At 40.7% G+C, this 17,063-nt stretch overlaps 1 protein-coding gene across 1 annotated transcript in view; it reads left to right on the top strand.

Moving 5' to 3' along the window:
• AFAP1L1 (actin filament associated protein 1 like 1) overlaps positions 1–17,063 on the top strand; it is a 507,629-nt gene that overhangs the window by 273,474 nt on the left and 217,092 nt on the right. The window lies entirely within an intron of this gene.

Genomic DNA, 17,063 nt, shown 5'->3' with positions numbered 1-17,063 from the left:
CTTCTTGCTCCCTAACCCTGAGACTTCCTTCTCACTTCCTAAACCTAAAATTCTGCCTCCCACTCCATCTACCTCAAAAACCCTCCTAAACCTAAATCCACCTTCCTGACAGATGCCATAATCTGCACTCCCAACCCCTCCCGCCCACCTCGCTTGAACTCAAATAAAGTGTTCAGATAAGCTGCGGCAGCTGCTTGCCTGAACTTTTATGCAAATTCAAACATGTGGTGGGGGGCAGCATAAGTCCCTGGTGTCAAGATGGTTGTTTTCAAGTGCTTGGGACTCAAACACTTATAGAACACCTGAAACAAATTAGATGGAAGCCAAAAGACTTGCAGTAAGTCACATAGCTGACCAATCAGGAGTGGATCACCTAACACTGTTGTCATGGTGCCACAAATTGTAAGGTGAAGGTGTGGGGTGCAGGAGTGTGGTTTCCATTGCTCCGCATGTTAGGGTCCAGTGTGTGACCAGGAGTTTGGGGTAAACTGAGTATGTTCTTATTCTAGTTGCATATGATCATTGCAGGTCATTGGTGAAAGTAAGGGAGGGAAGGATACGAGTATTATACTGCTGTGTGACAGGGACTCTTGAACGTATGCTAGGGTCAAAGATAGACAATGTTGCTGTCATGCTGTCCTGTCTGTAGAATTATCAGGTAGGTGAAACTATGAGTCCCGAAGCTAATGATATTCTGCTGTTGTGAGTATCAATGTATAGTTGGAGTGATAACCATAGGTATGCTGTTCAGGTACTAAGAGGCAATCTTTTGAGGAAGACGAGGCTTATAGGTACTGGAATGTACATAGCGGATGCAGTGTGACTTAAACCTAAAGCCATGCTCTGAGAGCTCAGCAACTTAAATTCGGTGAAGGAAAAGGCAGAGTGAAACATTTAGTTTTGTGATCTGCACCGAGCAGGCCAGCCCACTTCAAATGTCCAGAAGATTGCACCACATCAAACAGGCACACATTTTCCTTCTAACTAAATCTGAGAGTTATTCGTATTTTCCACAAGTCCTTTGGGAGTGTGGAATGACAAACTGAGCAAAACACATCTGCTTTTTGGGAAAACTAAGCTTCAAGAAGGCACTACATGTGCATGATTAATTAGCTGATAAATCTCCTTTTTCACTGTGGCAGCACTGTTGAAACAGACTTTTAAGAATATTAAGAATTATGTTCAGGATTTTTTTTTGCATTTAATTCAGCACTGTTAATCCCAAAAGAAAATAGTTGCTTGCTCTAATAATTCTCATTTTATGCTAGCAATAGCAAAAAAAAAAAAAAAATACCTTTTAGCATATTCTTTGTTGATGATTTATCCCTGTATATTCCTCCAGCTCAACTTTAGATTGAATGTGTTCTTTACCCTTTTATCCATAAATTCCGGAACATTCAGGGCTTCCATCAACATGGTTTCTGGCATAGGTCCAGCTGGTAAGGTCTTTTTGTAAGAAAGAATTTGACTTATTAAAATTACCGACCATTTGCATCTCTGATATCCATGTCCCCAACTGCCCGACCTCTCAACCTTTTAGCGAAAGAAATCTGGACAAAGCCTAAAATAATGGTAGGACAAAGGCTCAGAAATGGGGGACAGATTTTAAATATTGCTCTTACAAACTTGCTAGAATAACAAGATTTGTGTTAGAGTGCCTTTTTGAAGGATATAAAGTCTGAAACTCAAATGTATGTCATTATTTAGTAATTTCAATTCTCAGAGATTGTCCAAAAAATACAAGGCAAAAATCTGGACATTCTGCAAAATTTTGTACAGTTGAGAGGCATGGTTAATGGCCCATACTGACTTCCCTAGACCTGGACTAAGGCATGCAGTCACCAGCAATGAACTCTATATTCTTTCTACCTCTGAAATTCTGGATTTCCTTCAACAGTTCGTAGAGTATGCTCAAGAATTTTATTTTTCCTTTAGGCAGTCTGTCACTATGTTTATCATTGAAATTTTGACCTTCACTTCACTACTGCACTTCCTGTTCATCATACTGATCTTTCTAATGGACTTACCTGCACAAGCTTGACAGAAAAGTAGCTTTTGCCAGAAATTTGTCAGTTTGAGAAAAAAACAACTTCCCCTCACATCTCTTTGAATCATTGTTTATTACTTAAATTGAGGAGTCAAAACTCTACCTCCTCCCTTTGGAGATGAACTTCTGATTATTTATCCTCCTTTCCAGTCTCTCTTTTGAGGAGGATCCTACATTTGGAAAAGCTTTCTGTGTGATTCATTAATCCATGTATGGGCTTTCCCAGCCACGCCCCTCACTAATGAATAGTCTTGGAAATGTGTGTGAATTCTAGGGTCACTCCTCTACTTGTGATTGTCTTTAGTAATTCCACCTTTTAGGCTTGCTTGTAGTTGATAAAATCACAACAGCACCTTTAAAAAGTGTACCCCTTATGTTAATCTGATCCTGGCTTTTTAGTCCTTCTAACAGACATTAAGTTTTATTTTATTTGTCCAACCCAAATAAAAATACATCACCACCTAGCTTTCATTTTCATCCCATACACTCTGTAATGCTCATGCTTATTATGGAGATATGGAAAAAGAGCCTTCAAGCCTAAATTGTTAGCCCTGTGTCCTGCAGTTATGCATTCTGCATGATTCACCTCTAGACGTTCCTGATGGCGCAGCCTCCCCCATGTTGGGGGGTGTGGGGGTGAAGCCCCCCACTTGGGTGGATTTGATTTTGTCTGTTGTGTGTTCCGGTCGGTTGGTGGGCAAGTGTTTGCAAACCATGGGACAAATTCTGTGGTTCACAGAAGTGAATTTTGGTGGCTGCTGTTCGCTGAAGACATATTCGATGACTACGTCTTTTGTGGATTAATATAGACCTGGTATCTTGGAAGGTTGGTTTATCTTCTTGTCTTCTCTGTGCATGTTAAGCTGAGACAGTATCTAGTGGATATTCCATTCAGGAAATGTTTTTGTTTCTTTTAGTAAACCAACTCAGACAGTCTGTGCTGTTTTGCACCTCTTTTCCACCATGTAACCTGAAAAAACAGTGCCAGTGTACTACCAGAGACTTCATCCTCAGAATAAAAGGGCAGCCATTCATCAGTATATCCCTGTCCCCAAGTTTTAGTTAACTGCTGGGACATTTCCCTCCATTCATCCACCCAGCCTCCTCAGCAGTCCTGACTTGTTTGCAGTTCAGTCAGAGGATAAGGATTGAATGAGTGGAAGGTCTTTAGGCAGTCACATGGAACACCATTACTACAGTTGCCTCTAAAATACAAACCAACCATTTCTGTCATTCTCTGGAATTATAGATGGAGGTAATTATGTAACCAACTGACCATACAGATTCTTTCATGCCATGATCTGTGCAACTAGCAGAGTAAAATAAGAGGGAAACACCACTGTGTGCATGTCAAGCACATGAAAGATGAGTCAGGTCCATTGGTGTAGAAGATTAAAGCCCTTGCTACCACTCAGCTGACCCAGATGTAATTACCTATTCAGGTGTCTGTTGGTGTTAGCATCAGGAGTATGTGCATGCCAAGTCTTGGGGGAGGTAGAATGGGGCCCTCTAATAGTACAACCTATCAGAGTTGGGGCAGTGACACGGGGAACAGTTATGGAGCAGGTTTTCAGTCACCAAGCTTAATATGTGGCAGCCCTCACTGAGGATGCACAGGAGCACATACTGGTCACCATCTGGCTTCTGCTTTACAGTGTGTCATGTTCTTGCTTAGTGTACTTGTCCCTGACCCATTGGAGGGGTTATGATGTTTAACATACTCCCTCATTGCCAGGGTGCCAGAAAGGGCACAATCTGCCCTTGTGGCTGGTGGAGTTAAGGGCCGTCTGGATGGCTGTTGTCACTGTGTTGCAGATACCAAATACAGGGGAACAAATGAAGTCTAGTCTAGGAGGGTAGCACAACTGGCAGAAATGTGTGCAAGTAGAACATATAGAGATACACATGCAAGATAAGAATTGTCTATCATGTGAATGATCAGCAGTTTGATTAAACTCTGCTCAAATTACAAACACTGCGACCGATTGATTACTAAGCTGATGCTTTAAATGGATAACACATTATTTGGACCTGTACTGGATCAAGACAGGCTACTGTGAGGCAGTGTAATTGATGACCTATGTTATGTTATGCTATTCTGTGGTATACTGTGTTGCACAATGTTATGTAAAATGTAGTCTCACTATGCTACATTAATGTTATGCTGGGTTTCCCTGTGATATTTGTGCTGTGCTATGTTTTTTATTTATATGTACTTTAGTAACTATGGAGGTGAACTAATCTTATGGCTAATCTATGTGATGTTATGTTACATTATGTTATGTTAATTTATTTAATTGGACATGGTTAACTGATTAGGTGGGCTGGTTATAGGAGCCTTTTTGGCCATGACCTGAGTACAAGAACACATGGAATTACAAGCAGTTACATCACTGATCATCATGAGCAAAAGTGGGTTACCGAGTAGTTGCATCATAAATTACCATGAAAAGAACATTTTTCAGTGAAGAATTTTCAACAGTTGCTAGCTGTAAAGCAGTTTATCTCAAAATTTATCACAAACAATAATGTTTCTATATGAATATACAAAGGTTGTGAGGTATTTATATAACATACATTCGATAAAACTTTGTATCAGGTTTCTGAGCGAAGCAAACTTAATCTTTTACTTGACATGAGAGAAATAAGATTGGTTTCTGTTTGTTTGCAAAGTAGTATATTCCCAACATAGTGAGATTACATTTTATTTACATGTTTATATCTATACGTAGGTTTATTGGAAGCATTCACATATATCTTATTTTTAGATCTGATCCAAAATTGTTGGACAAATTATGGAAGTCACTCTCATCCCTTGTCCCACATAACTGTTTGATTTTTCCTTTCTTAACCTTCTGGATTAGGACCAAGCAATACTGCTAAAGAAAGTACTGAAACATGTAAAAAAACTTCTAGTGGTGAAGGTGGGGCTGGGCTGTTAACTCTGCTTATGTTGTCCTAAAGAAAAAATATTCAGACCCATCTTAGCCTTGACTGACTTCAGTTAATACATTGACTACATGAATTTCGGGATGGTCATATGCCAGGCAGTTCTCATCTTGGAAGTCTAGTACATATTATCCACATTCATAATGGTCTGTCTTCATCCCGAGGGGTGGAGGGAGCTTCAGTTGAAGGAGTACTTGGTGTTTCTTCACTTATCTTGACAGTTGATTGTTAGGGCTTTTTCAGATCTCCTTGATTAAAGAACTTTGATATATGCCGTCTTAGTTTGACAGTGTAGGCATTTCCATCAGATGGAGTAAGTTAAGACTGTAATTGTTCTACAGAACATTTTAATTAGCAGTCCTTGTCTCTGTCCTGAGCAGGGATTTGTTGCCACTGTGCTTGGAAGCAAGAGCTTCTTTCCATGACAACATGTCTCAAAACTAAAGAAGAAAAAAAAAACTACACAGAATCCAAGCTAACAGATTAGTTGTGTTGCTGATGCTGTTGCCATAGTGCATCTCTCCCATGTCTTTGGTATGTTTGATTACGCAAGTGATCCACCATCTTTCGAATGGCATGCCAGAATAGTGTGCATTTATTATTAGACTGCTGCCCCAATCCTTGACTTGAGAATTTTTCCAGTAAACCTGCAAATTATGTTTCCTTCTTGACACTGAACCCAGAAACATTATTTTCTTCAAATGTCTCCTTATTTGGCTGTGATGCCTGTTTGAATCACTGTGTGATGAAGGTACACCCTGGGAAAGGTCTGGTATGTAAAAGTGCTGGGTGTTAATGAAACTTTGAATGCTGTATGATACCTAGACCACTTCCTGAAGCCATTTCTTTCATATCCAGGTCAGATGTGAAGCAACATGGGGGCATCAAATACTACTTCCTTTGGAAGTAAACATTAAAGTTCTGGTAGGGAGCCCTGGAATACAGGATTCACTTTGTGCTACTATTTAACCTCAAGATAAAGAATGTTCTCAAAGATGTTCTATGCTGCTTGCCAAGATGGACATTAGATATCTGCATTTCCTCAAAATATGATCACTTCCTGATTTGAAGGCACTTTCTGCCTCAGATGAAACTTTAACTTGAAGGATGTAGCTAGTCCTTGGTTTTGTTTACTCAAACAGATTTAAGGAGAGTAAACAGTGAATGCTTTCTGACAGTTGTGAAACCTTCCATGTTGATGATGTCCCCCTTTTGTTGTTGTTGTTAGTACATCTTTCATGTAAGATCCCTCTTACTCTAACTAAACACTCTTTGATGGCTCAAGACAGAGTGGTTTACAGGTCATGTCTCCATGATAAGAGATGGTCCAATCTGAGTTTAATATCTCACCCCCTTGAACCTGTCTGTAAAGATTTTTTGCATGAATACTGATTGGTTCAGTTTAAGGATGAGAACCAGAATCATTGGTCATTAAGGATAGGAACCAAGGTGATTGGTCATTGGCTTTAGTCCACATACAGTGGGTGTAGCTTTTGCGGAATAAATGATGACAGTTTGTAATCACATAAGCCCTTCCTAAATAGCAGATCCAGTTTACTGTGTTGCCTTACTAAGCTGCTTCTGAAGATCTTCAGATTTGATGAGCGCTCTTAACAGAACTCTTTCCTTCTTCAAATTTACTGCAATTTAGCCTAACAGTTGTAACCATTCTACCATGTAGTACATTTTCAGTGTGTTCTTGGGTTCTTAAATGGTATCAGTATACTCCCCACATAAAGCTAATGACATGGGCACCAAAGAAAATTACAGAAGAAAATTGTTTCAGTAGGGATACTTTGCCTTGATGTCTGACGCACTGTTGTTTATAGGTTTTATGAGCCTGTCTCCATAATGACTGTAAGAGTAAACTTTATGTCCTGTAGACATAAAAAAACACAGTTAGTTCCCTGTCTAAGTCCCTGCTGTGTCTTTTTTGATTTTCTGAATTCTGTGAATTGGTAAATGTTTGGATTGTAGGTGTTTCCGGATGTGTTCAGTGGTTTGAGACCCATTGCATTTGAAATGCAAGGCTCTGCTTACAACAAAATTGAGTTTCTTCTGCATGTTATTCTCAATTTTCCCAGTTAACCTATTGCATAGCAAGTGAAAAAATAGACCCATCTTTCTTTTTATCTGAATTCCTTCAGATTTCTACAAAGACTTTAATAAGCTTGTTTCATGTTAACCAATTTTACTACGTCTTTCCAGGCTCAGCATCTACACTGGCTTTTTGCTAGAAGTATGTTCAACTGCTGTAGTCGTTGCACTTCACAAAAGTTAACAAATGACTGTCCCGGGCAGCTATAGATCTATAAGCCTCACCAGCTTTATCTGTAAGGCAATGGAGCACATAAACAAGGACAAAGTCAGATTTTAAATCCTTGTCTATAACCAATATTGGTTTGTTAAAGGCAGATCAAGCCTGTTAAAGCTGGTGACTTTTTTGAATAAGTCACTAAGAGATTAAACTAAGACAAATAAGTTCATGTGGCATACCTGGCATTGGCCAAAGCCTTCAATAACATTCCACCAAGCAGACAGTGTTCGTAAGCTAATCCAGTTAAATGTAACCCTCTATGTTACCTGCTGGATAGTAAACTGGCTGACTGACTGAACCCAGTGTCTGTGTTGCAGGCATTCTCTCAAATAAAAGAATAATTACCAGCAGTATCCCTCAGGGATTGGCCCTAGCTCCACTCATTTTCAGTATCTACTTCTGTGACATTAAGGCAGACACCAAAAGCCTGTGACTGAAGAAGTTTATTGATGACTGTGGAGTTGGAGCTCTCATGTAAATACTCCAGATGACCTTCATATTCTTCAGGAGAATCTTAACTCATGTTAACAAATGGTGCTTGGACCATGGCCTCAAACTAAATAGCACAAAATGCAGGATTGTGTCATTTGGCAAAGTTGAATACCCCTGTTCCAGTCAAATAGACAACAGCCGCCTAAAAATCAGCTCTCGCTCAGTCCAGTACTAAGATTCTCTGTTAGTACACACAAGCCAAGTCAGTGAAGAAGGTTGTAGTAGTGCCATCATGAACATAAACAGACTATAAGAGGAAGTGAGACATACAGGTCTGTATGGTCATACTGAGCTTGAGTTTGTATGGCCATCAAGAAATGTATCCATCTTAACATCGCTTGATATTGAAGGTATATTAGTTACTCCTGGAAAGAAAGTCATTTCCACATATCCCCTGGCATGAATTTGCAATCTCCCATCCAGTTGGCAAGTTTAGCTTTAAAAGTCGATAGGTTGCTACTTTGCTTAACATGAAAAGGAAGTTTATCCAAAAAGCAAGTAATGCACCAGATTGTAAATGTGTCACACACACGGGTATTGTTGGTCTTATGGTGGAGGTTGAGAACTTTTCCATGAGTGTTAGACAGACCGTTGGTTTTGGAATGGTGGATGAGATTAAAAAGGTTAGGAATCTTTAGTACTAAACAGAGACCACCCATTAGAAGTCTGTAAGAAGTAGAGGGAACAGAGCTTCTAGTCTGCCTGTTTGTCATAGGTATGTAGCACAGAAATGTTGTTCAGAAATGTTTGAGAGTCTTTAAGGCTGGTCAAGGTGCTTTGTGAGATACATTTCAAAAGGATTATTGAATTTCAGGATAGATCTTTTAAGGGGGGAGGGGTAAAGGGACTGCATGAGACTTAGTGGGGATATCCTTTCAGGTTAGATGAACAAGGTAGAAGGATTTCTTAACCACCACCAGACATGGTGATCTAAAGAAAGGCTGTTGTCAACAGAAGTCCCTAAGTCTCATATAATTCTGTTTTAAGAGGGGTGCATGCAATATGAGTAGGAGGTATGTCATTCCCAAAGGTAGCTGTACTACATTTTTGTGCCATTTAAGCTGAGTCATTGACTTTCAAATCCCCTTTGGACCAACTCATTCTATGTAAGTCCCACTCAGCTTGCTGTTATCAGCAAGGTTGGTTAGCAGCAGTCCCTTGAAATCTGCTTTCATTCCTATGAAGTAGATGCCAACCAGCAGGAGCCTAGGGCAGAGCCCTGTGGAACTCCACTGGTGAAACTACTGTGGCTACCACGGGACTAGGTTTACCTGGACATCCTGCCTCTTACAAATGGAGATTGGTTTAGGTCCAGGGTTTGTAGGTTACACATATCATTGTTTATCAGCTCAGCAACTGTGCTGTGCTTATCCTTACAGATGCAAGGCTAATAGCTCTAGATTTTCTGGTGCCTGTCATGGGGCTACTCGTGTGTAATGGTTCTAATATATACTTAATGGTGCATGCAAACAAATGCTTGCAAACCATAGCTAGTGTGGGACAGAAATGATGTATAGAACACACGTACACTATGGAAGAGGTGACGCAGGCTCTTTTGTGCTGAAGACTCTGTAAAATCTGAAGGATATAGTCCATATACAGAAATCCATTTTTCATATTCCTAATTGTAGAGCCCTTCTATACAACAGGTAATATACCCACCTCATAATAGAGTGCCAGCTGCTTAAAATACACATCATATCTTTGTACTTTGTAATGATGTGGAATGTCAGTACAACAAAAGGTAGCAGAAGGCACAGAGTATGCTAGTTAGCATGGCTGTACTAAGGCATCTTGGAGGGTTGGACATATGCCATTCAGAAATTCACACTAACACCACTCTTTCAAAGATCCATTTGTGAAAAAAAGGTTATGCACTTGTGTAATAATCCTTGCAAACAGTCGTGTTTGCAGAGTTTGTTAATATGTACAACCAAACGAGTGCTGTAGTAGCAAGGATATGTATGTACATATCCTGAAAGGTATAATGTTCACTGTTGCGGTATGCTTCACAACAACATATTGAAGTATTGTGCTTATCTTTCTAAGTGTGTACCTGTGTTAACTAGTGTACAAGGCAAGTATTTGGAAGCAACTGTTAGGTCTGTGGGACAAAGGTGTCCGTACTGGATCTGTGGGACAGCACTGGGGATTTGGGTCCCAATAAATGTGCTGGTAAGGGGATACAAGGATCTGGATATAACTGTAATTAGATGCATGGTTTGACAGTGGGAGGAGAACTCACATTATACAACTGATAGCGTATACTTAGTGTCAAGGGTATGAATTTTCTTGTGAAACCATAGCCAAGTTATTAGTGATAAGAAAGTGTACCACTCTGTGCATACATCTTGCCATTTTTTGGATAAAAAATAAACCATTGTTCACCCCTGCATCCTCACTTGTCCTTCTGAGATTTCCTAATTTAGATAATAAGTTTAGTATTCAGCTATTGTTTGGCACTTGTTTTAGAGGTACTGTGGATTTCAGTTGTTCTGAGGACCAGTTACCATATCATAGTGTTGCCCTTATCCTGTGGGAGTACTTAGATGGACATCTTGATATCACAGCATGCTGGTTTTGAGCAATGTGGTCCAGGAATTTATTCATCCACTACCAGAAGACTAAGAGGGAGAGAGAGATTTCTTGTAGATGTTTATACTGTGCTGGGGATATTGGCTGCCTCTTGTGCTTTTCTTTGCATATGGTAGAAATGCTGTCATCTTGTACATGGCCGTAAATCACATGAAGTTCTTTTGAAAGGCAGAAGATGTTTTACTGGACTCAGCCATTTTGTATCCTTTTTCCCTAATCCTCAAGTTCTTCCAGAAAATGAGCCAATGCAAGATCAAAACCCTTCAGATAGCCTTGTTTTGGCCACACGGTGGATCAGGTTCAGTGTTGTGGCCTCATCTCGTGGACAAGCCTTTATGTCTGAAGGTATCTGGGACTGTTCATCTCTCCAGCAAGCCTGAGCTTAGCATTCATTCCCTCCACTTGGCCGCTTAGTTTATCCAGTTCCACTGAAAACTAGGGGCACGGTGTGTCCTCCTAGGGTTGGTCATATCATTGCTTTTACACAGAGGCCATCTGCTAGGAAAATATTTTATTTTCTCATTTTGAACTTCTTGTAGACATTTAAATACCTGCACTGTTTCAGTGTCATCTGTATTGGAGTGCTTAAATATATGTTTGACATGGATTTGAGTTATAGTTCTATTAAAATTAATCTTTAATGGTATCCAGTTTTCATTGAGAGTACACAGTTCTTATCTGTCATTCGTTAAGGTCATCCAAGTATATTAATTTACCTGTGTTTATTTTCAGGTTAATGTGACTGAATGTCTGTTACACACGTCATATGTTTGTAGGCAGTTATGAATCTGTGTCAGGAAAGACCTCTTATCTGTTGTGTTCTATACCTCTGGAAACTGGAGTCCAAAGTCTCTAAAATGACTTTATTCAGGAAATATTCCTAGTTCATAAAATTCTTTTAGGATCAGTATGACAGAGCATTACTTGGCAATCCTGCAGCCCATTTTACCAAAGCAATGGCCTCTTCTCAGGCCTTTTTCATGAATATTTAATTGGAGGAAATTTGTGCAGCTGTAACTTGGGCTTCTCTTAATACTTTTACTAGACCCTGTAAGATGGCTATGATGTCCAGGTCTGTCTCTGTCTTCAGAGTTTCTGTGGGATTCATTCATGATGCCATCTAGGAGCAAGAGCATGAGATTCTGGTTTGTTGGTGAAGATCATGGACAAGATTATTGCAGCTGCAAAAGTTATGAAATTACTATAGCAACATTCTTGGTAATCTAGGTTCTTCCTTTTTAATACCCCCACTCATCAGCAGCCCCACCGTGAATTAGAGGACTGGGAGGGATTATTATCATTTCTCTATATGAGTTTTTTGTTAATTGCAGTTTGTCTTTTGCTGTGAGAGAGAGGCTGGAAGTCTGGAAAAAACTTTTCTGCCTAGCTGACTTCCTGTGACTAAGGTCCTTTAGTTGAGGAGGATAGGCATCAATCACCCAGATCTATTGTTGTGTTATGTACATAACTTTTGTAATAACCCATCTTAGGCTACAGGACTGTATGCCACAGGCAGTTAGTCCACCCAGCACCTGAAACTCTTCAGTCTGGTCATTCCGTCTTCCAGACTGCTGTCATGGTACTCTGCAGCCATTGTTTCAGTATTTCTGTACTGCACCTTGTTCAGTCTCTAAGGGAAAAGCTTAATCAGTCAAATGAAGGCTAACACCAACTCTTTTTCTGAATTTCTGGTGTTTTTTGACAGTTTTCCTTTTACCCATTTGTCTTTCAGTGTGCACCCCTGTGGCCAGTATTTGTTGGTAGCACACTGAAACTCCTCTTCAAGCCCTGCAAGTGATGACTAGTCCTGCTGTCAGTATTTCCCCAGAAACATACACAGCACCTCAGAGTGCCCGGGTTGCTGAGCGATTAACTAAGTAACGTGCAAAGTGATGCTATGACAATTTGTTGGGCCACCTCAAGAAACGGTCCATTCCAGCTGAGGGTGCTTCTTCTCATTCCATCCGCTAGGAGGACGTGGCTAAATAGCGGGAAGCTATGGTCAAAAATATTCTGATTTTAGCATAGAAGTTCACAGGTGTATACCTGCTACTGCCCCCAGCCCAGCCACTGGTGTTGACCCTTACCTGGAATCCTCCCTGTCCCCCTCTGACATTGGCCATGACAGACACAGAGACCCTGGACATTGTTACAGCTTCTGTGCCAAAGATTGTTACTGGCAAATGTTTTACATTCAGAACTATTCCTGCAGTGGGCATGACAAAGCTTCATACAAAGATGGGTTTGCCTTTGGTCCTTCTCCATCAAGAACTGTACTACAAATACATTGGCTAAGATCTTGTAGAAAGCTTGGCAGAAAGCACTAACAATGGTCTGCAAAGGAATACCAGAATAGATTTATACATGCAAAATATTTTTTGTGTCTTCTCACCAGAGCACTCAGTGTCATAATTATTGCTCAACTCTAATGTTAGTAAGATCCTTGACATATAATTGTACTTTGAAACTGTATACAGTACTTTAAATTGTCCAGTCTTTGTAGTACATTTTTTGAGTATGTTGGCTCATATCCATAACACAGATATGGTCTCTGTCCTTCTTGCTGTTTTCCCAGGCAAGATAAGTCACATACAATGCCTGACCATAGTTTTATTCTTAAGTAACCAGGTCTGTATTATAAAGATGAAACATCAGAGCGAACGCTGTTACATCGACCACAAATAATCGAAACTGAATGGCCACAACAGTGATTTTTTTCCCCAGGGAAAAAAAAATCGCTAGGCCAAAAAAAAAAAAAAAACTAATCTAAACCCAAAATAAAGTGGGGAGTTTCACCCGCCACACCCACCCTACATGAATATACAGACTTCGAGATCACACCACAGTGGAGGAAATGGCAAAGCCCCGAAAATGGCCCAGTGATTTTTTTTCCCTGGGAAAAAAAATCGCTGTTGTGGCCATTCGAGGTTATGCAGCTTCGATTATTTGTGGTCGATGTAAGAGCGTTTGCTCTTTTGGCATTTCATCTTTATAATATAGACCCAAGTAACTATTTAGGATAAATTTGTCACAGTCATACTGTAAATGATCCACCTGATGGACCCCTTCCACTTTATATATTGTATAATGAAATGTATCTTTTCTGAATTTTCGCAGAGAAGTCAACCTCTATTTAATGACATGTAAGAATAATGTACAGTAATCAACATCAGTAGACACAAAGGCTTCTGTGGTGCTCTGTCAAGGTTTGAGTAGTATATCAGTACAGTCAGCTGCCTCTGAGTTAAAAGCTGCATTGTGAACCAGTTCCTCATTTTCATGTCACTTTGCTTGGTATCCAGCCATTAAGGCAACGCTGCCAACCAATGATGTCTTCAGTACGAGTGTGTACTTTACTCAGGTGAATTTCCTTGTAGAAGAAAAAGCAACATGTCTACCTCAGTCGATTTAAGGAATTTGTAAACCTAACCATTGCCAGAATGGATAGAGTGAAATAAATTTATGGTTTACCACAAAATATGTGTTCTAAAGTGCATTCAAACTCAACATGTGAGAGATTCAACTGTACTAAGAACCTCAAATCCATGCTGTCTCACACACCAGTCAGTACATGTGACAATGAGTGGGTCGTCACCATGCACCTCACCTCTTACTCCACCCAAACCCATACCCCACATTCCTACGTATGCGGAAGTCCTCAGTAGAAACATACCTAAACACCAGACACCTCCCAAACATTAACACGCTACACATAATACTTCCTCTGCAGAACACAATATGCATAATAGCTCACATACCAGTGTCTCACCTGTCAAGCTCTTAAGGCAAAAAACAAAACCAAACATATTACTCATAGGTGATTCCATTGTGAGACACACACGGATGTCTCCCTCACTAGGATGGGTAAGGAGAAGGTCACGGTTGTCTCAGGTCCCAGGATACGCCATATTACACAGGCACTCAGGTCTCTCAACAACATGTACTGTTATGACTCCATCATAGTCCATGTTGGTGTGAACAACTTGAGATGTACCTCTCTGGACTATATGAAGAGAGACATGACTGAGCTCTCAGACTAGGTGTCTCAGGCAGGTATGTCCCTAGCCTTAAGCAGCATTTTACCTTCACCTAGTATGAAGCTTCAATACAAACAGAAAATGATTGACTTCAATAATTGGCTTAGCTTCTGGTGTCATTCCAAGGGGATACAGTATCTGTCAGCCTGGGATGACATGATCGACAGACCTCAGTGCTTTGCCAGAGATGGTCTTCATCTGTCACCCCTGGGATTTTGGATACTGGTCAAAGCTCTTGCCACTCGTATAGTGCCTTTTTTAGGCAGTGTCTCAAGGACAAAATTCCCCAGTGTAAGAACTCCATCTAAGAACAATCTAAAGGTTTTGCTGCTAAACGCTAGGAGTCTTAACACAAAACTGCATTCACTGGAAGCAGTCCTCACCTAGGAAGACATAGACATTTGTGCAGTCACAGAGACCTGTTTCAAGGCTGTGGAGAGCACCCCAGCCATATCAGGCTACACCTCCTTCCACACATTCAGACCACAAACTGAAGGCGTGAAAACTAAAGGAGGCAGTGTATCAATATTCATTAAAGATAAGTACACCTCCAGACTGGTTAGACAGCATGATTTCCTGATGATACTTCAGGTGCAGTTAACTGTTGGTAGGACACCTATTCATCATTGCCAGCTACAGGACCTCCTCCATGAAACAGGACACCCACACTGCCTATTTGGATCTACTTCAGTCTATCAAGATACATCCGAGCACCATGGTTTTGTCCAACTTTAACTACCCATCCATTGAATGGGGAAACTGCTCATGTGGAGACTCACTTGTCCAAAGGTTCCTCGACTTCATTAACTCCATTGCCCTGAACAAGGTAGATGACACCCCCACAAGGGGTGCCAACATCCTGGGTCTGGTGCTTACCAGTATGGAGGGACCACTGTAGCACCCCCATTTTGAGCTCCTCCCTGGTGAGATCTGACCACAAATCAGTCTTATTCGAAGTTACTATCACAACTGTAGTAGCACAAACTAAATAAAAAAACTTCTCCAAAACAGATTGTAACCTCTTACAGGATGGTATAAATAGCTTCACTGCACCTCCTCCCTCAGATAGAACTTGCAACTATGCTGAGTTCTACACAAATGCTACACACACCTGAACAACTGCATTGATGCGGCCATACCTGATAGGACCAAAACAAGCTCCTTGAGGAAGAGCAAACCTGTCTGGTGAACAACTGCCATTAACAGGGTTTACAATAAGAGAAAGAAATTGCTGTCTAAGAGTAAAAGGGAGTGAGCCTAAACTGGAAACACTCCCTCCTCAGCTTAAACAAACAAGACTCTTTGTGAAGTCCTCCAGAGGTAACTATGAATCCAAATTAGCTTCCTCAACTAAGGACAACCATAAGGCATTCTTTAGTTACATCTGTAACCTAAAAGGAAAGGCTCAGATTTGTGCCAAACTGGTAGTTAATAATACCACATATAGTGAGTCTGCAGACATTGCTAACCTGTTAGCTGACAGATTCTGTGAAAACTTCATTCCCCCTTCCCCACTACACTTACCCCAAGACATCCCTACCACCTGTTCTCTACCCTGTATTTCTAAAGAGCAGGTCATGAATGCCCTCTCTAAGGTAAAAAACACATCATCCGTGGGATCTGATAACATCCCAGGATGCGTCCTACATGGGCTCAAACAAGAATTAGCAATGTCATTGGGTACTGTTTTCAGTCATAGTCTGACCACTGGCTTTATCCCAGCTGAATGGAAAAAGGCCACTGTTATCCCCTTACACAGAGGTGTTTTTTCCACAGACCCCGGGAACTATAGACCTATTAACCTGACTAGCCTTATCTGCAAGGCCATGGGGGTAATCATCATGGAACTTATCAGCAAAGATATTGGTAACCTCCAAACACGTGACCCTACTCAATTTGGATTTGTCAAAGGGAAGTCATGCCTCTTAAACCTGGTGGGCTTCTTCGAGATGGTCACCAAGGCCCTTGATGAGGGGAAATTTGTGCGCACAGCCTACCTAGGCTTAGCCAAGGCTTTTGACACTGTCCCCTACTTGCGCATAATTGACAAAATCACCCAGCTAAGCATCAACCCATATGTCATTAGATGGGTCACTAACTGGCTCACCTATGTAGTCAAAATAGTGGAATTCATCTCCAACAGCAAACCTGTAACCAGTGGTGTTCCAGAGATCAGTCCTGGGACCATTACTGTTTGGAATCTATTTCTCCAAAGTGCAAGCTAAAACTAAAGGTCTGTTGCTGATAACGTTTGCTGATGACTACAAACTGGGAGAGGTCATAGAATCTCCAAACGATGTCAACATCTTACAAGAGGGTCTTACACCAACAAATGACTGGTGCCAAAGTCGTGGCCTTAAACTCGATGCAAAAAATGTATTATCATCACTTTTGGTAAGAGGGATGTTCTTGCTAAGTACCACATCATTAACAACCCCTAAATACGCACTTAGTAATGAGAGACCTGGGCACACAGGTTGACAACAACCTTACCTTTGATCACCATGTCTCTACAGTGGTAAGAAGGACATTCTATATTGCTCATCTCAAAAGTAAGGGCATTGCCTCCAGAAAAAAAGAAGTTATAACCTCTGTGTACTCTTCCCTTATCAGGCCAGTAATTGAG

The sequence above is a fragment of the Protopterus annectens genome, chromosome 4.part0, assembly GCF_019279795.1.
Source record: "Protopterus annectens isolate FY-2018-M chromosome 4.part0, PAN1.0, whole genome shotgun sequence".
In the NCBI taxonomy this organism is placed as follows: domain Eukaryota; kingdom Metazoa; phylum Chordata; order Ceratodontiformes; family Protopteridae; genus Protopterus; species Protopterus annectens.
The sequence above is the reverse complement of the archived record's forward strand: the minus strand, read 5'-3'. Positions and strand labels throughout refer to the sequence as shown.